General features: G+C 43.5%; 1 pseudogene; it reads left to right on the top strand.

The window, feature by feature from the left end:
• Window positions 1-13,537: 13,537 nt before the first annotated feature.
• On the top strand, window positions 13,538-13,659 carry LOC125440427 (annotated as a pseudogene).
• Window positions 13,660-23,223: the final 9,564 nt, after the last annotated feature.

Below are 23,223 nucleotides of genomic sequence, written 5' to 3'. Positions count from 1 at the left end.
TTCTGATATATAGATAGATTCAGGTAGGTAGCTGTGTTGATCTGAAGCAGCAGAAAAAAGTTTGTGTCCAGTGGCAGCTTGAAGACCAACACATTTTTATTCTTGGTATAAATTTTCATGTTCATGCACACTTCATATTATATACCAAGAATAAAATCTTATTCGTCTTGAAGGTGCCACTAGACTCAAACTTTTTTTCCTGATATATAAATATATAAATATGGGTACAAAGATATATATGTATATATATACAGAGGTGGGATCCAACCAGTTCTCACCACTTTCTAGAAGTGGTTACTAATTTTTTCTGAGTGCCGAGAAGGGGTTACTAAAGCAACCTCCCTGCCCAATAGGGACTGGAGGTGTGTGTGTGCAGCAGCCCCACTGTTTGAATCCCACCACCATCGGAAACTGTTATTAAAATTTTTGGATCCCACCATTGTGTGTATATATATCTATATACCGGTATATAAAAATCTAAACGTGTATTTGTCCTGATGGTCTCCCTCAGAAGCTGCTGGACGGATCGCCCCCAAATTTTCACAGGATGTCCCTCCCCGTTGCGGGCAGGTTATCGGACCTTCAAATCACTGAAATGGACATCTGTATGGGTTGCGGACTGTGATGAGAAGGACAATTGCCAAAGCAACGCGTGGCGGGCCCCCGCTAGTATATATATATATAGATATAGATATACAGTGGTGGGATCAAAAAATTTTAATAACAGGTTCCGATGGTGGTGGGATTCAAACAGTGGCGCTGCAGCACACATGCACCTCCAGTCCCTATTAGTAACCACTTCTAGAGAAGTGGTGAGAACTGGTTGGATCCCACCTCTGTGTATATATCTGTCTGTCTCTGTCTGTCTCTGTCTCTATCTCTGTCTATCGACACTGATATTGATATACTTTTTCAGAGGAGGCTCAAGGTTATTAGACATGAAGGCAGCATCTCCCGAACTGTAATATTTTGTTTGTGAGTAACATCCAAATATTCCTGATCATTTTTATAAGTCAAGCAATACTATGAACCAGTCAGACATGACAACTTATTTTCTTTCCAATTTAATATTAATAAGTAGCTTTGAGTCAGAATGACATTAGCTTATCATTGCAGACACATTTATTTATTGGAAAGAAGTAGTGTGGTAGGTAGCTTTTGTGATTTAATATGTAGCCTTTGTGCTTTAATATGGGCTATGACCACATATCACCTTACTCATTGTACCTTACCAGTCTCTGCTTGTCAGGACCATGCCTGGTTTGGAAACTAATTACTGTTGTCCCTTATTTGCCTTGCAAGATCTTGATTTCTTACCTGGTATTTATATGCCAGGAAACATAACATGCTAGGCAGCCAAAATTTTAAAGCAGAAGTTTTCAAGTGGTTCAGTCTGTTATTTTAAAAAACATGCAGAAGTAATTTTTTTGACCAGCAGAAAGGTTACCTAGCACCAGCCTTTCCTTGAACCAGAATCAAAGAAATCATGATGACCAGTAAAATCTAAGGCATATTCAAGAAAGATTCCTTTTCTCAGCTTGCAATAAAACCCAAACACCCGCATACACAGAGAATGAATTTCTTTTTGCAAATAAAATCAGTTTCTTTTAAAACACTGCACCTTCTCTTAAAAAAAATTAATAATGAAGACTAAAAAACACTATCATATGTTAAGTTAATTTCTCCAGGCTCAAGTGAAATGCATAACACCTAGGAATAGCAATATACATTTGTTTACCTTTTTGAAATGAATTCTACAGCTTCACAGAGCAGTCACGAGTGGTGGGGGTGGTGTTGTTGTTGAAACCCTATAGGAAGCAGCATGATCCCAGTGCGCCACCAGGGACATAGGTATAGATTTTTTATGGGGGGGTGGGGGTGGGTGGCCACGCCTTCCCAAGCCCTGCCCCTGGCCTAGCGCTTATAAAAGCAGCTCTCCGAGGCCGGGGACAGCAGACTCCCCTCCCCTGCCCACCCAGCCAGCAGCCGGCAGTTCCTTCTGCCCTCCCCTCTGGGCAGAGCAATAGAGGGAAAATGGAGCCCAGTGCAAAATCTTAGCCCCCCCCCCCCCCCGGGCAGCCACTGTGATGCTGGAATCCACCCCCAAACAGCATCACTTTCAATGGTGTTTAAACTAGAGAGCCCAAATTCTCTTTTTAAATCCAATCATGGGAGTTTTCATCAGGAGAGTCTTCATCAAGGTGTAGACCCCATCTTCTATTAGATCCCATTGGAAACAATGGAGGATGGGGCACCCACTTTGGGAGTCCATAACTTTGGACCCCCTGAACCAAACTTCACCAAACCTGGGCAGTGTCATCAGGAGAATCCTCCAAACAATCCCTGAAAGTTTGGTGCTGCTAGCCTAAACAATGCACCCCCTGCAGGCCAAAAACCGAAAGAACCCCCCTTACCTACGTCCTTGGGAGGAGCTTACCACCTCTCTGCCCTGCTGTGGCATCAGGCATGTGCCTGAAGTGCTCTTGTTTTCTGTGCAGAAAGAGAAGAGCAGGAGGCATTTTGCGGCTTCCTTGTACATCAGTACAAGAAAGTTTGCCATGTGCTATTTCTGCTCCCCAGTTGCCAGCATGCTGTAATTGGCCTTTGTGTAATTGACCTAGTTAAAGGATCCTGAAGTGGGTGATTTGAAAGCCCTCTACCTGAGATTCTTCGCACATTGCCAACAATGCACCACTACCCAAGTGTGGCTTGGGGATCCCTTGAAATTACAACAGATCTCCAGATGTCAGGCATCAGTTCCCTGGAGAAAATGGCAGCTTCAGAAGGTGCATTCTATGGCATACATCACTGTTGAATCCCCTTCCTATTACCAAAACCTGTCCTCCTCAGGCTTCACCCTCAAATCTCCAGGAGCATCACAACCCTGTCAGACATAGTGAACCCAAAGCAACTGCCTTTGAGCAAAACAAATGGAAAACCCTTTCAATGTAATAGCCAGCTGCAGATGATTAATTTACATCAAAAATTATTTTAAACAGAGCCACTTTACATAGCCAACAAAATGCAAAAAGGGAGGGTACAGCTTGAACCTCTAACCACAGTGTCTTTGATAGCTACCACAACTGTTATCCTCCTATAGGGAAGGATGAAAGGAGGAGTTAGCATGAAAGTTGTAACCAGAGTCATATAGGGAGAGATTTTCCTTCAAATTAGTTATCCTTTCCATCTCAGATTCCCCAATGATAGAACAACTACCTGGAAGCTCCCAGCCTTCCCAACTAGAATGACTTCTAGATTCTTATTTGGATTGTGCTTTAGCTTGTTTGTCTTATCCATTCGGTCAGCCCATCCTGGCACCTACCTCAGGCAGCAATTCATTGACAGTGCCATCTAGGGTTGAGGACAGACCTAGAGAAAAATGTCCTTTAATAGAGGTTTCATATATAGAAATGAGCAGTTAATATATGGTATGGAGATAAATAACATCACATTAAGCCTCTATTAAATGGCCAGGATTTCTTTTCTTCAGGCAGTAGTTAAGGCTAGTCCCATTCTTGCACCTTTCTAAATCAATTCAAGTCAATAAACTCAGAAGGATATGAGATAGTGGTACTCTGTAGCACACGGAGAGCCCCACTGGAAATTACCAGCAACCAAAACAGCTGTGGAACCACTGTACATCACCCCATCAAACTCATACATACAATAATGTAACAAACAACTATTAACATGAAGTATATAATATGGATTTTAAAATTACCAAATTCTGCCTTCCTGCTCTCTTTTCAGCAAGAAGCACAGTAGGTTAGATAAAAGTGAGATTGCCAAGGTGTCCAGAGGAGGACCAGTTGGCTGTGGAGAAAAAGAAATAAAGCCACTACCACACTGTAGCCAGATGGTTGCTTTCTTGAATGGCTGCTGTGATGCTTGTACTCTCTCTGCGCTGCTATCAGCATGCTCTTCTCCTGGCAGTTGCCCTGGTTCTGGGATGAGATCACAGATACTGTAAAGAAGGGACCTACTGTTCCATGCTGGAATGAGACCCACAGCTCAGGGAAGCTCACAACTTACCCATCATCCAGGACCACCAGCAGTGGCTGTTTTAAGGTGAGAACCAAATGCCAACCACAGGCAATGAATTTGGCCACTTTTCTCAAAAATGGAAAGGGTTCCATGTTGGGGAAGATAGCATGTCAAAAAGAGGTACTTGGCATTCTTGACTCATTAAGAAGCACGGGTATAAGATGCAGACAAGTTTGGGAAGTGAATAAGTAAAAGACAAGACTGAACAAAACATATGCATTATTTAGATATTCCAAAATTTTGGAAACACTAGATTGATCATTGTTCCAGAGCTCACAAGGTTTTAGTTTTTAAAGAAGTGCTTCTTCCTGGTGAGCATAGTAAGCAGGTCTACTAAGACTTGCAATAAATTGGAACATAAAGAATGAAATGTTCAGCTTCCTTAACTCAGTCAAAATCAATGCATGTATCTAATCCCTCATTTTCCATTCTTAATCACAATGACTTAACCTTTTGGCTTTTTATTTTCTCACTTCACTACAGTTCTCTGTTGTTGAACTTTCAGCTTCCAAAATTTAAAGCAATTCCCTAGCAATTTCACTTATGAGTTCTCACTTTTCTATATGCCTTTGGAGCCCAGCTGTTCTCTCTGCCATTCAATTCACTCCACCCTGGTTTTTTAAATCATGCTTCACACACACACTTCAGCAAAATCACGTTCTGCTGACAGATGCTCTGTGTGGTCTTCTCATGCTCCTAGATTCAATTTCCCTGCCTAATTCTTCCTTCAAATGAATTTTAGTTTAAACAGTTTAAAACATTCAGTAGCTTAGTTTCCTTACAGCTAATGCAAGCAGAGAATAATAATAAATATTACTGATAATACTAACTGGCAACAATTAACAAGTTGAAAATATTTCAGATAGTAGACAGTACATCAAAAACAGAGTAACAGCAGTGAAAACAAAGGAAGAGAAAAAGGTAGACAGATTCTAATGAGAGCATTGAAAAGTAGATATACACAAACTACCCATCAGGTGGTATGATCAGACCAATAACGTTCTCATGGTAATTTGCTGAGTCAGCTTGGCCAACAGTCATAATTGCTAAAAGATGTAATTACTTACTAAGATGATTAAGGTTCTATTCAAAAAGAACATAGTTTTCAGCTGGGCCTGACTTTTAGCTGACAGAGCTACAGATTGGAGAAATTAAAGTAATACTCAGAATAGACTCCATTGTTTTAAGCCATTGGGCTACTGGATGAGTAAGTGACACAAGAAAGTGTTAATTCAATCTTGATGGAATAAAAAAAATCTACATCAAGCTTAAACTTGAATCCTTTCCACTGAAATTAATAGTGCAACCCTGGGGTGGGGTGAATAGTTGTACCACAAATGGGGATGACTCAGCTGGGGTGAAGCTGGCTGCCTCCTAAGAGGTTTGCTGCTCTGTGGCCATTAAGCTGATAGCCACCCTGCTCCTTTCCCTTTGAAAGTGGCCTATGCAGCACAATGGATACTACCACTGATTTTGCTAGCATTAGTCTGTGCCAGCAAATGGGAGCATTCCTGGGATGAAAGGGCTCAGGAAGCCAACTAAAACTGGTTCCATCAGTACTGGTGCGGGGTCCTGTGCCAGAGAAACACTGGTGCTACAGCTGCACTGGCATCAAGGCATTGCACTGTTGCACATCCTTACACCCTTTTAAGTCAATTGAAGTCAATAAATAAGTACCTCTGTGCTGGTGTAAATAGTATTTATAGTGGCGCTCAAGAACGTAGGTAAGGGGGGTTCTCGGGTTCAAGCCCCCCATTCATGGCTTGGACAGATTTATGGAGGAGAAGTCAATTTATGGCTACCAATCTTGATCCTCCTTGATCTGAGATTGCAAATGCCTTAACAGACCAGGTGATCGGGAGCAACAGCCGCAGAAGGCCATTGCGTTCACATCCTACATGTGAGCTCCCAAAGGCACCTGGTGGGCCACTGCGAGTAGCAGAGAGCTGGACTAGATGGACTTTGGTCTGATCCAGCTGGCTTGTTCTTATGTTCTTATGTTCTTATGTCCGAAGCTCCGCCCCTCCGTTTGTGGATTTTTAAAACATTTTTAGGGTTTTTTCAATTTTTGGCCTTCAGGGTGTGCATTGTTTGGGCTATCAGTGCCAAACTTTCAGGGATTGTTTGGGGGACTCTCCTGATGATACTACCTGGGTTTGGTGAGGTTTGGTTCAGGGGGTCCAAAGTTATAGACTCCCAGAAGGGGTACCCCCATCCTCCATTGTTTCCAATGGGAGCTAATACAAGATGAGAGCTACACTTTGAGGGTCCATAACTTTGGACACCCTGAACCAAACTTCACCAAACCTGGGATGTATTATCAGGAGCATCTTGTGTTGATACCACACATGTTTTGTGAAGTTTGGTCCAGGGGGTCAAAAGCTATGGACTCCCAGAAGGGGTACCCCCATACTCCATTGTTTCCAATGGGAGATAATAGAAGATGTGGGCTACACTTTTGAGGGTCCATAACTTTGGACACCCTGAACCAAAATTCACCAAACCTGGGATGTATTATCAGGAGAGTTTCTTATTGATACCACCCAGGTTTTGTGAAGTTTGGTCAAGGGGTACCAAAGCTATGGACTCCCAAAAAGGGTGCCCAATAGGAGAAGGGGGCTACACCTTTGAGGGTCCATAATTTTGGACCCCCTGAACCAAACTTCACCAAACTTGGGTGGTATCATCAGGAGAGTCTCCTAAAGATACCCTGAAAGTTTGGTGCTTCTAGCTTATTTGCACGTCTGACAGCAGGCACCCACCAAATTTCCCCAGATTCTCCTTTTAAATCCACCCCCTTTGTCATGGATTTAAAGGGAGAATCTGAGGTCCTCAGTTTAGAAGAAGAAGAAGAGTTCGGATTTATATCCCACCTTTCTCTCCTGTAGGAGACTCAAAGGAGCTTACAATCTCCTTGCCCTTCCTCCCTCACAACAAACATCCTGTGAGGTGGGTGGGGCTGACAGAGCTTCGAAAAGCTGTGACTAGCCCAAGGTCACCCAGCTGGCATGTGTGGGAGCACACAGGCTAATCTGAATTCCCCAGATAAACCTCCACAGCTCAAGCAGCAGAGCAGGGAATCAAACCTGGTTCCTCCAGATTAGAATGCACCTGCTCTTAACAACTACGCCACATTGAAAGTGATGCTGTTTCAGGGTGGGGGATAATCCACCCCCAAACAGCATCACTTTCAATGTTGTTTAACTAGGGACCACAGATTCTCCCTTTAAGGTGGATTTAAAAGGAGAATTTGGGCTCTCTAGTTTAAACACCATTGAAAGTGATGCTGTTTGGGGGTGGATTCCAGCATCACAGTGGTGGGGGGGCGGCGGCAAAACTCAGATTTTGCACTGGGCTTCATTTTCCCTCTATGCCTCTGTCCAGAGGGGAGGGCAGAAAGAACTGCCAGCTGCCGGATGGGAGCCCAGCTGGTGGGGGGCAGGGCAGGGCAGGGCATGGGAGTCTGCCATGCTGGCCTTGGAGAGCTGCTTTTATAAGCGCTATGCTGGGGGCAGGGCTTGGGGAGTCGTGCCCATGCCCTAGGGGCATCTGGGGGTGTGGCCCCACCCCTGAACCCCCCATAAAAGTCTATACCTACGTCCCTGGCTCCTATGTCCTTAATCAGCCCTAGAATTCCTGAAAGCTGAAGCTAGAACCTTATGCATTCAGAACCAATGCTCTACCACTGAGTCATGGCTTGAATTTGACCATATGCTTCTTAATAATCTGCAAACATAACACGTACACTCCATATAGCATCAATAAGCTTCCTACTGTTGCTGTCTGAGAATGCAAGGCAATTGTCAAGAACTTGTCTAGCTATAGTTCATGGCTAGCAAGCTGCACTCTCCTTTGTGGGTTTTAATTAGGTGAGGCCAACATTAACATATCATTGGTTACTGTGTCTCTCAGGCATATGCCAAGATCTTTCAACATTAGTTTATTTGTCTTGGCCTTGTTCACTCTATGTCTTAAAAAGCAGTGCATGGCTGTTACATTTTAGAAAAAAAGCCATTCAGAAAATGTCCTATAACTGTATAGCATTTGGACTCTGTCTTGAAATCTTCCCTATAGTAATCACATACAGTGTTTTCCAAGAGGAGGGTTTTTTTGTTTGTTTGTTGCTTATGCCGATACCTGCCTTGTGTAATATACAGAGTTATAGTGCTAAGGTTCCCCATAGCCATGTTTTCCAAATCACAAAAACAGCTTTATACATCTAGATACAACAATACATAATCTGTTTCAACTGAGTGCTGACTGGAATAACTAATGCGGCAGGCATGTTGATTGCCTGTTAAGCTATATCTTTGGCATTAGCTCTCTAATATGCCATCAGTGTATCACAAAGCAAATGTTTTGTTAAGCACATGGGCCAAATTTGATTTTCAAATACAATGGTGCATAAGACAACACAATTTATGACAACAGAATTTGATCATAAGTCCTGCCCCTACCATTCAAAACAAGACATAGCCAGAAGGCTGGGGGTGGGTGGTGGGGGAAAACAGCTAGAGTAATGTGTGAATTTCCTAACAGGCATCACAATAATGTCCTATGGTTCTCCCCAAAGATCTCTTCCCTAAGCTACTCATCTTTCTAATTATTCTCAAAGTTGCGTTAGCAGGCAGTGCAGGTCTGGTCTCTGGTCACAATAGTAAAAGATGCATGATCCTTCTGATAATTTAAAAGAAATTTGGAGAAAAGCACAGGTTTTTTTTTTTTAAATCTATGATTGTCAGTTGAAATAAAAGCCAATGCGGCTATTATCTTTGTTAATGTTGTGAGGTTAATACCAGTTGGTGCATGAATGTTCATCCCATGGATTTCAAAGGGACTCAAGTGGGGGGTGGGGGAAAACAGCTAGAGTAATGTGTGAATTTCCTAACAAGCATCACAATAATGTCCTATGGTTCTCCCCAAAGATCTCTTCCCTAAGCTACTCATCTTTCTAATTATTCTCAAAGTTGTGTTAGCAGGCAGTGCAGGTCTGGTCTCTGGTCACAATAGTAAAAGATGCATGATCCTTCTGATAATTTAAAAGAAATTTGGAGAAAAGCACAGGTTTTTTTTAAAAAAAATCTATGATTGTCAGTTGAAATAAAAGCCAATGCGGCTATTATCTTTGTTAATGTTGTGAGGTTAATACCAGTTGGTGCATGAATGTTCATCCCATGGATTTCAAAGGGACTCAATTGCATACAAGTGGCCTTCAATCATAGCTATTTTTCACTGTATTTCTTCTGAGCAAAGCTTGAATTCACTGCTATGAGCTTTGAAGCTGTCTTTTTCTTTCCTATGTGAAAAAAAAGTTGTTAGGAGGGGAGAAGCTTTAGGAAATCACCATTCGTAACAATTTGAAGGCCTTCATTCTTTGCCTTGGAACTGTGGTAATGCCAATTATGTCTCAGAAAAGGGCATATCATTACTTAGTGAAGTATAATAGATCTCTGCATCTAATTTGTAAAATAGGCAACCATACAAATGTCACAGTAAAAGCACCATGACATAAGATTAAGGCCATTTCAGTTAGAAGCATAGTGACTCACAATGGAGAAGATGGTGCTTGCAATTGCCAATTTCTAATGCTGACATCGGGATGAGGAACTACAATGCTGGTCCCAGCATGAGTGTTTTTCTAAATATTTTAAAATCTGGAGAATATAGATTAATAAATGGTAAGTGGCAAAGCTACAATTTCTTTCCTCATGTAGCGCTACCTCGGAGGGATAAGCGGCACAGGCTATTATCAAAGGAGGAAATTGTAAGCAAGTGGGAGAAAGGTAGAAGAAAGCATATCTGCATTCCTCTGCCAGCTTGACTCTCCATTAAACTATCATTATAGATGCACCTGCTGGTTTGGTTTAGGACTGAGTTTAGCAGTACTCTTCCTCATAACATTTTCTTTGCAGGAATGTAAACCAAAAGTAGGTTCACCGTATTTAGTTCCTAACATTCACTCCACAGCAATACTAAGAAATTGGCCCTCCTGTAAACATGAAACACTACAAAGAATTATGAGGTAACAATAAACCCCATGAAAGGTTGTATTTTCATAACATAAAGGAGTAACTCAGAGCCAAAACAAAATAATGCTCTGAGTTCCATGGAAGTAGTTAAACTGCTTTTAAACAGCTTGTGTGAAGACCCCTTTCTCTCCCACACTGCAATGGCTTCGTTCAACATTTTGTACAACTGGGCAACATACAGACACTGCATTCTTGCTCCAATGGGACAAACAAGGAGCTCCAAAAGATCATGACAAATTGGGAACAAAGTGAATGTGTCTATCTCTCCCCATTTATACAGTTTAATCCAAATTGGGATCTTATACGCCAACTTCTGGAAAATTTTTAAACGTACATGCAGAGAAGCTCATTTATGGGATCTCAGTATATCTTCTGACTTGATTCTTATACATAGGAAAGATTACCAGTGTTACCCAGGTTTCACAGGTTGTGAACTTATTTCTAAGGAATCTCCACCAGCTGCTAAGAGTGTAACAGCACACAAATATCTTAAAGTAGCAATGGGGAAAATAAAGCGGCTTGGCAATGCGAGAGGCAGGCTGGGTAGGGATCTTTTAAGACTATGTATACCAGAAACAGCTTGAAACGTATCTGCAGAGAATTCACAAAAGACCAAATTGCAGTTTTAAATATTTTTATATAAATTTTGTTTGCAAGCAATCATACAGTAAGAAGTAAAGGCACATACACACAGTTCCTAAGTATATAGATAGGGAGGAAAAGATAGGTGGGATGATAGAGTAGGAGTTTGGGGGAAGCAGGGGACTTATACATTACCTAAATCTGCAGAGAAGTTCTGGAAGAAGGCAGGGATTCCGATGCCAGCATGGAGAGTAAGGGCCAGCAGCAGCTGGAGCCAGCAGCAGCTGAAGACAGCCTGGAGGGCTTGAGCCAGCATTGAGAACTTGAACCAGCAGCAGGAGCTGGCTAGCTAGCCAGCTAGTGCTAGAGTAAATTATTATTATTATTATTATTTATATTTATAAACCGCCCTCCCCTGAAGGGCTCAGGGCTGCGAACAAACAAATAGATAGAGCACAAATAAAATCAAAATTTTAAATAGTTATTAAATATGGCTCTATATGTTAAAATCGACCCCCATTAAAATGCAGCATCTATCAAAATTACCGATGGCGTCCTACTCGTAGTCCCCTAAGAAAAGAGGGGGGAGGAAAGAAGAGGGAGGGGGAATGGCAGGGTCCACAGATTTTAGAAAGTGGGGGGGGCATCAGCGGCCGGCCTCCCCAAAGGCCCGGTGGAACAGCTCCGTCTTGCAGGCCCTGCAAAATTCATTAAGATCCCGCAGGGCCCGTGTAGCTGGAGGTAGAGCATTCCACCAGGCAGGGGCCAGAGCTGTAAAGGCTCTGGCCTGGGTGGAGGCCAGCAGCATCATTGAGGGGGCAGGGATCACCAGTAAATTTGCCTCTGCTGAGCGCAGAGGCCGATTTGGGACATATGGGGCAAGATGGTCCCGTAGGTACGAGGGTCCCAGGCCGCGCAAGGCCTTAAAGGTCAAAACCAACACCTTGAAAACGATTCGGAATTCAATCGGTAACCAGTGCAGGCGGCACAGCACAGGCGAGATATGGTCTCTGGCGGCAACTCCTGTGAGCAAGCGTACCACCGCATTCTGGACCAATTTTAATTTCCGAATCAGACTCAAGGGAAGGCCTGCGTAGCGCGAGTTGCAATAATCCAGTCTGGAGGTGACCGTTGCGTGGATCACGGTGGCCAGGTCCGGTTGAGAGAGGAAGGGGGACAGCCGCCGGGCTTGGCGCAGATGGAAAAACGCAACCCGGGTTACATGGGCCACCTGGGTCTCCATTGAAAGAGACGAATCCAGGTGGACCCCAGGCTACGAACGGAGGAGGCCGGTGCCAATGTAGCCCCCTCCCATATCGGCGGCTGGAAATCCCCACCCCCTCCTTCCTGCCCCAGCCAAAGGATCTCCGTCTTTGACGGGTTCAGTTTTAACCTGCTCTGCTTCAACCAACCAGCAACCGCCTCCAAACAATGCTGAAGAGCCGCAGGGGCGATGACCGTTCCCCTCTCCATCAACAGAATGAGCTGAGTGTCATCAGCGTACTGATGACAGGTCAGCCCAAAGCTCCGTACCAACTGAGCAAGGGGTCGCATATAGATGTTAAATAATAGTGGGGACAACAGTGCCCCCTGAGGCACACCACAATGAAGTGGGGACCTCCGGGAAGAACCAGCATTAAGAATGTGGAACTTGGGGTGCTCTGTATTTTTATACCCCCATGAGCAGTTTGGGGAGGGAGCTAGTAAGTTTCTATTCCTGGATTTTCTGGGTTTCCATGCTGAGATTGCTGGTTTGAGCTAATCAAAAGCTCTCTCTATTGTTCTAAGTACCCGGGACAATGGAGTCAATTGCTCTTAGATTTAATCAGGAAGCACAGAATGGCTTTATGCAGAGTAACTCTTTGGAGCCTCCACTTAGGTTATTCAAATTTGGCAGAGGCATCAGATTAGGAAGGGATTGATTCGTTTTAGGAAAAGTGTATCAATAGGTTGAGGAAATGCAAGAAAGCAACCATTTGTTGCAGAGCCATTTTTTGAAAAGGTGTAGTGAAATGTAGCATCAGATACCAAGGAGGTTTTCAGTGTCTATTGTGTCAAAGTAGTTCAGTGAGATGTGGTTATCAAGATCATGTCCATAGTTAATGAGGCTTCCAGATTCTCACTGGAGTAACTCATTAATTGATTTAATCTTGCTAAACAGACCTTTTGCCTGTGGCCTGCTTCTGAGTGGACACACTGCTACCCACCCAGACAAACATGGAAACTGGCATTTTGCAGCACATGGTATGAGAAATAATATGAACTTCAATATTTTATAAGGCAGGGGATGGAGGCCAGGGTTACACCAGCTTCCAGGTGGAGTGTGGGTGGCTTGTAATAATGACTTCAGACTACAGAGATCAGTTCTTCTGGAGGAAATTGCAGCTTCAGTGGATGGGTTTTGAATCATCACATCCACATTGAACTTCCTCTTCACCTCAAACTCTACTCTTTTCAGGTATTGCCTTCTGGAATGTCCTAAACAGGCAATTTCTGGGCCAAAGGTGGTACTTAAAGGTTGACGGGTGGCCCTCTAATTGCCAGCCCAGAGGTGAAGGAAAGACATGGTGCAGAATTGCACATTTTTGCAGTTCATTTTGCAACATGTAGCTTTGGGTCTTAGACTGCTGCTCCTTATTCCATTTGCAAACTGTCCTTTCATGGCATTATATTCACTGATGTCCTCTCTGCCCAAACCCCAGCTTCACCAGCTTTGCTCCAAATCTCCAGGAAATTCCTAACCTAAAACTTGAAGCCCTGCTTATACCTCACCTTTCTCCCCAATGGGGATCCAAAGCAGTTTATATCATTCTCCTTTCCTCCATTTTGCGGGCAGAGGTGTGGCCCTTCCCAATCGGTTAAACTTAATTCCCAACAATAAGACACTTACCTGGCAGTGGAGACACCATGATCATGAAGGTGGTTTTCCCAGGGTGAGGCTCATCCATTGCACTGGGGGTGTGCTGACCGCTGCGATTTCCTCCAATGATATCACTGTCACATCACCCCTAAATATTGACACAATAAGACACCAGACAATATTTAGTGTGAGTAAGAAATTGGCCATAGCCAAAGAATTTATTAACAGAAACCACAGGAACGCAAAATGGTGCAGCATGGGTGGTGATCCAAGCTTCTGGGCAGCCTGAGTGCTGTCCCCCAGAGCAAACTGGTTCCTCCAGCCCGCCTGCTGGTGGAATATATCATATTGGAAGATTAGAGTGAGGCATTCCAGACTGGCGAAGTGCCCATGACTGAAGTCCCCTCCAATCCTCAATAGGCACACAAGTTCCTTAGCCCCCTGTGGGGTATCCCAACCATGGGCTTGCTCCACCCCCACCTCTTAAGGAGGTGTAATAAATAGGGGAGATTCCCCAGCTCCCCTTTCCTGCAGATCACCCCCTATGCCCATGGTGGCGAACCTTTGGCACTCCAGATGTTATGGACTACAATTCCCATCAGCCCCTGCCAGCATGGGCAATTGGCTGTGCTGCCAGGGGCTGATGGGAATTGTAGTCCATAACATCTGGAGTGCCAAAGGTTCGCCACCACTGCCCTATACGCAACCCGCAAACGGCTATGACAATAAAATTACACATAAACATTTTACTGAATACAGGGATTGGGTGGGTGGAAAAATGCTCGGTGTCCGGAAGCAGAGTGGGCCCTGAGCCATGAGGCAGGGACTTATATAGGCTCTGCCCCAGGCCCACTCTGATGACATGACCAATTGTAGCCCATTGGCCAATTGCAGCCCAACCTTTGCGCATGCGCAAACTGGGCCTAAAGCCACCTGGCCTTTGCACACACACACGCAGGCCTCGACACCGGCCGCCTGCCCACCACTACTCGCAGTGGCCCACCAGGTGCCTTTGGGATCTCACATGCAGGATGTGAAAGCAATGGCCTAAACATCCCCAAACTCCCTAAAAGTCCCATTATTCTAGCATTGTGATGATAAATTTTCTTAATTACTCTTTATCCAGTTTCTTCCTGAAATGCAGCAATCCATTTCTATTCCTTTTTGTTAGAAATTTGATATGTGTTTCAAATCAGTTCTCTTTTGATCAAAAAAGAAATTTGAAGAAAGGATAGGAAGAGAGGTTCTGCAGACTTTTTGAGTTTACCTCTGCAGATATTCAGAGGCAGGCAATGTTTTCCCAAACCTTCCTATTCTCCTGCCGGAGAACTACCCTGTGGTGTATAAAAACAACAAAATGTTGCAAAGACTGAAACTGCAAAAAGGTTTGCAGAAGTGTGACAGAAAACTACAAGGAGAAATCAAATAGAAATCCCTCTTTGAAAGAAAAACATACAGTAAGAAGACTCAAAAACTATCTTTAAAAGTGTATTTTGGGTGGGGTAATTATATTCCCCATGACAATGTTACATTATTCTTCCACTTTGTTTTGTCTTGCTATTAATTAGGGCTATGACTATCTGTTGCACACAAGCTGCATCCACATGTTGTTCTAGTGTTATAGTAATTTGCAACTGGATTGCCTTATGTGCACATGAAAATACTGTTGTGAATGATTAGTACAGTATTGTTAGTGCAATAGTCAATAATTTGCTGATATTGTAATGTATTGTATTGTTTTAAGAGTCTGCAGCTGTTGCACTGTAATTGGTAATCAGTAAGTGTGTTATATTGAGCACAGCTGCAGAGTGATTTTAGGCTATGTGTGAGTAGCAGCTATGGAATAAAGTACTATGTTTTGTTCCTCCGACTCCTGTTTCTTGAGACATGACATATTGGCGACGAGGATGAACTTATGAAAGGTCTTGGAAGGTTTTTAGTGAAGCGTGGAATGTGAGTAAATTATGGCCTTTCAAGGGCAGCTGGAACAGTTTAATTTGGAGTTTCCTTTGAAGTGGCAGAGTTATGAGGCCCGATTGGAATTTTATCTTCTGGCAAATGGCATAACAGACCCAGAAAGGAAAAGAGCTGTGTTTTTGAGCCTCTGTGGTGAAGGGGTGTTTGACCTCGCCTTAGCATTGATAGCGCCAAGAGACTTATCAGCAACGCCACTTGTAGAGATATTGACTGCATTAAGGAACCATTTCATTCCCCAACCGTCAGAAATAGCCAGACGGAGTGTTTTTTACAAACGTGATCAGGAGGGGTCTGAAAGCATTGCAGATTATGTTGCAGCCTTACGACGGTTGGCACAACAATGCAATTTCTCCAATTTGGAAGAAATGTTAAGGGATCGTTTGGTCTGTGGCCTGAGAGAGGCATCATTGCAAAGTTGCTGCTGGCAAAGACAGACTTGACTTTCCAAACGGCATACCAAGAAGCCTTGAATTTTGAACTTGCTGCAGCCTCTACTCGGGAGGTGCGACAAGCCAGGAGCACACAGAGACTGCAAACAGCTGGCAGTGGGACTGTAGACCCTGGCAATGGTGAAATTCAGAGACTGCAGCATGGTGTAATGAAGATGGGGAGACCACCACAACAGAGAGGGAGGATGTCAACAGAGAAATGTTTGAGTTGTGGTGGGCCCCATGAGAGAGAAAGGTGTAAATTTAAAGAGGCACAATGTTTCTGTTGTAAACATTGGGGGCATATTGGGAGAGTGTGCAGAGAAAAAAAGGCATCAAGGACCAAGAAGACATGTTCCCGGCTCATCTGCTACACACTCTGTGGATGCACCTTGCTGTCCCCATGTAGCTGGCTTGGCTGGCCAACCCCCACTTGAGCAGTGTGATGGTGTTCATGCAGCTGATGTAATTAACCACGTGCAACCCGAGATCCAGCATAAGTTGACGGTGACTGTGAGGATCCAGGATGTCCCTTGTGTGATGGAAGTGGATTCTGGGTCAGCATTCTCCATCGTTTCATGGGACACTTATAAGACATTTTGCCCACAGGATGATTTGGACATTAGATCTTGTGACTTACCACTTACGGATTATCAAGGACATAGAGTACCTGTGGTTGGCATGTGTAATGTGCATGTGAAATATCATATGTTTGATGGATGTTTGAAATTGTTAATAGTGGAAGGAAGGCGGACAAGCCTATTGGGGCTGGACTGGTTCGGGAGGTTGGGAATTGCAGTTACTGGAATTCATGAGGTTAGCAAGTTAACATGGGAGGTGCTAGTGGAAGAATTTAAGAGTGTGTTTGCTGAGGGACTGGGGCAGTATAAGGGTCCACCTATATCATTGTATCTTGATCCTTCAGTACCCCCAATACGTCTAAAATCACGCCGTATTCCATTTGCTTTTCGCTCTAAAGTGGATGCAGAATTAGATCGGTTATTGGAACAGGGAATACTGGAACCAGTGGTAAATGCAAAATGGGAAACTCCAATTGTGACCCCCCCTGAAGGCCAATGGGGATGTGCGCATTTGTGCTGATTATAAGTGCACAATTAACAAGGCATTGCAGAAACATCCGTACCCAGTGCCAGTTGTCAGTCAGTTGTTAGCAACATTGGCAGGGGAAAGGTTTTTGCAAAATTAGATCTAGCGCAGGCATACCAACAGCTGGAAGTGGATGATGCCACTGCAGAAGCCCAGACGATAGTGACTCACAGGGGGGCATTCAGAGTAAAGCGGCTGCAATTTGGAGTGAGTGTAGCTCCTGGGATATTCCAGAGCTTGATGGAAGAAATATTAAGAAACTTGCCGGGGTCATACCGTATTTTGATGATGTCTTGATAGTGGGTGCAACTGAGGAGGAACTGATGACACGCGTGCGGAAAGTACTGCTGTGCTTCCCAGATGCAGGTTTGGGCAGCAAGCGTGAAAAATTTGTGTTTCGCGTAGCGCAAGTAGAGTTTTGGGATACATGGTAGATGCAAGGGGAATCCACCGACATCAGCAAAGGTGAGGGCCATCCAGGATGGCCCAGCACCACAGTCAAAGCAAGAGCTACAGGCATTTTTGGGATTGCTAAATTTTTTACCATTCATTCTTAAAGCATAAGGCCACAGTGGCAGAGCCACTGCACCGTTTATTAGATAAGCGGGCAGTGTGGCAGTGGACAAGTCAGCATGAGAAGGCATTCCGAGATGTCAAAAGATTGTTGTCATCAGAAAGTGTATTGGTTCATTTTGATGAGAGGAAGCCATTAATTTGACATGCGATTGCCTCCCCGTATGGAGTTGGAGCAGTGTTGAGCCATCAATTGGAGGATATGCGGGAAGCTCCAATTGCGTATTATTCTAGGACGTTGTCTACAACAGAGCGTAATTACGCGCAAATAGATAAGGAGGCATTAGCAATAGTGGCTGGGGTTAAGAAGTTTCATGATTACGTGTATGGGCGACCATTTGTGATTGTTACAGACCATAAGCCGCTGTTGGGATTATTTTCCTCAGAGCGCCAGACACCACAGATATTGTCCCCTAGAATGCTGCGGTGGGCAATGTTCCTGAATGCATATGATTATGTCTTGCAGCACCAGTCGGGAAAGAAAATTGGGCATGTAGATGCGTTGAGTCGCTTGCCAGTACAAAGGGAGGAGGAAGATCACTCCCCACTTTTGGAGGTTTTGATGTTGGAATCATTATCAGAGCCTCCAGTGCAAGCGGCAGAAATAGCAGAGAGGTCAGCTAAGGACCCAGTGCTTGCCCGAGTCTTGAATTGGGCATGGAAGGGTTGGCCATTGGGTAAGTTAGAGGAAAAATTCAGACCATTTGGAATGAGGCAGCACGAGATATCTGTCCACAAGGGGTGCTTACTGTGGGGAAATAGAGTAGTGATCCCAGCAGCTTTAAGGATTAGGGTGCTGGAGGCCTTGCATGTAGGGCACCCTGGAATAGTGAGAATGAAGGCATTGGCCCGTAGTTATGTGTGGTGGCCAAAGATGGATAGTGAAATAGAAGAATGGGTGGCCAGGTGCAGGGAGTGTCAGATAACGCGACCTGCCCCACCTCAGGCCCCTACCTATCAATGGGAGTCCACAAAAAGAAGATCAAGTGTTGAAAGCACCTCGGACATTTGATAGGGATGATACGGTGTATGTCCGAAATTATGGAGCAGGTCCGTGTTGGGTCCCAGCAGTTGTGAGGCAGCCAACAGGGCCCTTGTCTTATAGGGTGGAAACTGAAGAAGGGCGGGTGATCCGCAGACATGTTGACCAAGTAAGAAAGAGAGTGCCAGGTCCAATAGTAGATCAGGAACCCCAGGTCCTCGAGGAATCTAGGGCGTTAAGGGCGCAGATGGAGATGCAGGATAAGGAAACAGCAAATAGTCCAATTGTCCCCGAGGAATCTGGGGCGTTAAGGGGGCAGATGGAGATGCAGGATAAGGAAACAGCAAATGGTCCAATTGTTTTGCAGAACCAGGAACAAACACAGACTCAGGAGCCAGAGCAGGAGCTGAGACGATCGCAGCGAAAGAGAATCCCACCAGATTATTACAGGAGTTAGGGGGAAGGGGTGTAATGTATTGTATTGTTTTAAGAGTCTGCAGCTGTTGCACTGTAATTGGTAATCAGTAAGTGTGTTATATTGAGCACAGCTGCAGAGTGATTTTAGGCTATGTGTGAGTAGCAGCTATGGAATAAAGTACTATGTTTTGTTCCTCCGACTCCTGTTTCTTGAGACATGACAGATATGATTACATAAATCTGAATCAGGCAGTTTAACAGCTCAATCCAGATTGGGGGGGGGGAGGTGGCAAAGATGTGTTTGCCCTCCCAGCCAGCATAAGTGGCACTTACGCCAGCCAGAGGGCAAACAGGAGGTCGAGAGGGCACCGTGAAGCTCCCTCCCTCCCTCTTGACAAACTGGGGTTGTTCAGTTCCTTCCCACCCAATCTGCTACCCCACTGCTGTTGAGCCTTGGGAGGCACAATTTCAGTGTTTACCTCAGGTTCCATTTTCTGTAGATATGCCCCTGGTGAGAGCATATGCTTCTGGTTTGAGAACAGGGATACCAACCTCCAGGTGCAGCCTAGGGATCCCCTGGAATTACAGCTTTTTTTCAGACTAAAGAGATCATTTGTCTTGGAGAGGGTGGACTCTATGACATTGTATCCCACTAAGGTCCCTGTAATCATAAAACTTTATCTTCAAATCTCCAGGAGTTTTCCAGCCTGTATCTGGCAACTCTACCACATTCTCCACCAATGGCCAGGAAAGACCTGCAGCTCTATTCTATAGGATTTCTTTTGTAGGGTGTTCAAACTAGTGGTATTTTACACCTGCATTACATCACATGGTGAACACATCTGTGTCTGTGTCTGTTCTGTGAATTCAAGTGTGTTGAAAGTGTTTTGGAAGGATACAACAGGACAGACCCTTCTGGAATCTTATATGGACTCTTGGCACTATATGTTTTCCTATCTTTCTCCTGACCATCTTTCCCCACACTACAGGACCCCAGTACTCCCCCAGTCTTCTACTACCTCAAGCAACCCCAATGCCTCTACCCCTCTACACTTACCTGAGTCCTCATAGAATCATCACGGCAATGTAAGAGCTCCCTCAACCCTCTCTCTTTGCTAGGGTCCATTGCCTTTTCCCCTACAGTGGGTGTTGCTGCTAATCTGCCATAATTGGCCAAAGACATCAACATTCTCCCATACATTCCTAGGCTTTTTAAAGCTTTTCCCATGTAGTAGTTTCTTACTGAAGCATGCCTTTCCGCCATTCCAGCACACAGACTCCCCAATATTGTTTTTATCTAGGGAAAAATTATTGCACCTTCATTATCACCAGGGATGGTAAAAGTGTTTGGAAGTGGCAATTCACAAAAGGAGAAGGGACCCAAGGAAAGTTAAATATCCCCTCTTTCACTTCAAGCCGCAACCTAAGTAGTTTAATGTACCAGTTTTTAAGAAACTCTCAGTAGAATCATAAAATAATATTTAAGATGTAATTCCATCCTAAGAGTTTTGTAAACAGGCGCAACAGATTCTGGTCACAGTTGCAGCTTAACTAAAGATTGCACATTATGTCTGGAATGCCTCACTTGTTATTTACTTGTAAGCCTTTTTTTTCTAAATACACCTTTAGAATTATAGTTTGTTCAACATGGTTTAAAAAGCTGCTGCAAGAGTCAACCACATCCATCACATGATTTGGTACATTACTACAGTAGGATGAAAAGCTCTTAGTATTTTCTTTTCTGTCCCTGCCAACTAAGGCTACCAAACATCATTGGCATGCTTGAGACATGTGCATAAACTTATGTTTCTACACTTAAGTCTGATGACTGAATATCAAAGGATCTATGATTGATTTGTTTCTGATCTTTTCTGTTGTATCTTTTGGTTGTCCATGAAATCGATCGTGCACCATTTTTGTTTGCTCTCCACAGGCTGGTTGTACTGCAGCAAGTAGCTTTAAATTGTACTCTGTTGGTAAAAATGCAAAAGATTCTATTTCTGTAGGAATTTGTTTATTGCAGAAATTCTTAACCACAATATCCAGACTTTCTTTTTCAGGTGACCAAAATATGCAATGGAACATAAACTCTATCTGGATGGTAAGCCATCATTCAAAAATGTACATTCTTTTAAAGATTTGGTTTAGATTCCTACAATTTTTTTTTGTGAATAGAAGGGCTGATTTTGATAAATTACTTCCTTTCGCTGAAGACCCCCAGTTTACCCCTCATGCTGTGCCCTCATGCTGCGGCAGAAGGCCATGTCCCCCAAATCAGCATTTGTGGAGGGGAAAATTGGAAGGGGGGCATTTTGTGCTGTAGCTGATGGCAGATTTGAGGAAGTTCTGATCCACTGATAGAAATGCATTGTATTAGTGGAGATTTATCAAACCTACTGCAATCCTATATTTCAATTAGAGCTTGTGTTCTAAGTAACAAATAATTCAAATGTGAGTGACAGTTTTATTCTTTTGCTTGCAGCTATTCTATTGCCCTATGAACAACTCTGTAGAGTCATTCACAATGCTAGAAATTAACAACCTGAATGCCATAAACATTCCTGTTATTTTGATCATAGCCAACATAGATGATTTAACAGATGAAAAGCAGTGGTACAATTTCAAACAGAGAGCTGACAAGAACAATTACTTTTTACAGGCGTACACAGTTTCATTAAAAAAAGGTAAATACTATTGGCTTTTTCAATGTTCTTAGTGCCCCGCCCTCCCAAAAATAAAAATCTATAACCCATTAACCCTCCTTCCTTTTCTCATGTGCAAAGCTTACTAATATTTGTGGTGTTCGGTATGAAATCAAAAGTCAATGAAAACTCAAAACCATTCTATTTTGTGACATGGAAAATGTGCAGATCCTCATCTTGACGGCATCAAGAAGTAGTAAAAAGAGACATTCTTGCCCTGAAATATTAGTTCTTGGACTCTTTATGAATTACTGGATTGGCAAACTAGTTGTAATGTCTTCTGAACTGCTGTTGTTTGAAAGGTTTTTCATGCATATTATATCATCAGCTATTAGTAATCGCTTACTCTTCTCAGTTGACCACTTTTCTCTCATAATTAACCATTTGTTTCCTGGGGAAAAAAATTCTTGTAAATCAAGGAAAACCCTGGAGGCAAAAATAACAACTTGGAAGGCATATGAGGCTGGAAAGTGTCTTGAAAGAATCCATTCTCATGGACACCCTGCTGCACAAGGACTTTTCTACCAGCCAACAGGTAAAATATCCCAAGAATATTGAATTCTCTGTGAGTTCTTACAAAAAATAATACCCACATTCCAAACTCTGAGAGCCAAATATGAATAATGGACATTTGGGCATTGTCCCAGGGCCAGACACAACCTTGAACTGATTGATATAAAGTAATCCCCAATATACCCCAGACAAATGATTTAAGACAGAGTCCTGATTATGTTATAATTCTTTGTCTCAGCTTCTTCTATTGGATTTTTTTTTTGCTTCATGTCTGTCTGGCAAACCCACACCATTCTATGTATTGTTGAAGGTTTTCACGCCCGGATTCAACTGGTTCTGGTGGGTTTTCTGGGCTGTGTGGCTGTGATCTGGTGGATCTTGTTCCTAACATTTCGCCTGCATCTGTGGCTGGCATCTTCAGAGGTGTACCACATAGGGAAGATGCCAGCTACAGATGCAGGCAAAATGTTAGGAACAAGATCCACCAGACCACAGCCACACAGCCTGGAAAACCCACCAGAACCACACCATTCTCTTCCTTCTCCTGCAACCCCCCCAAACCACTATTATCTAAACCTAGTCATTTTTTGCACTACTCCCACCTTTATAATGGCTTTCACATACCATCCATTTTGCAGCCAACCCACATGAAGTGCTTCCAGTGGACTTGCAATGCAATTCTATCAGTTATTTTAGCTTAATTGCATTGAAGTCAATGGTTGGTTCTGTGTGTCTCTCATAAACAGCTGCCACTGCATAGGATTTCCCTAGTAGAAATATAACTGAACAAATGTTCCGTGTATGGTGAGGATATGAAAAAAAAATAAAGGATGGGTGATTTTATAAATGATACATCATAACTGTACATTATATTGCAGAATACATTACTTTTTTACAGGATGAATGCAAGAGACAGTTCTCTGTAATATATTATTTCCAGTCTTGGAAATGTGATAAAATAAAATAGAATACTACAATACAGACAAATGAAAAGCTTCATAAAATCATG

The sequence above is a fragment of the Sphaerodactylus townsendi genome, linkage group LG10 (genome assembly GCF_021028975.2).
Source record: "Sphaerodactylus townsendi isolate TG3544 linkage group LG10, MPM_Stown_v2.3, whole genome shotgun sequence".
In the NCBI taxonomy this organism is placed as follows: domain Eukaryota; kingdom Metazoa; phylum Chordata; class Lepidosauria; order Squamata; family Sphaerodactylidae; genus Sphaerodactylus; species Sphaerodactylus townsendi.
The sequence above is the reverse complement of the archived record's forward strand: the minus strand, read 5'-3'. Positions and strand labels throughout refer to the sequence as shown.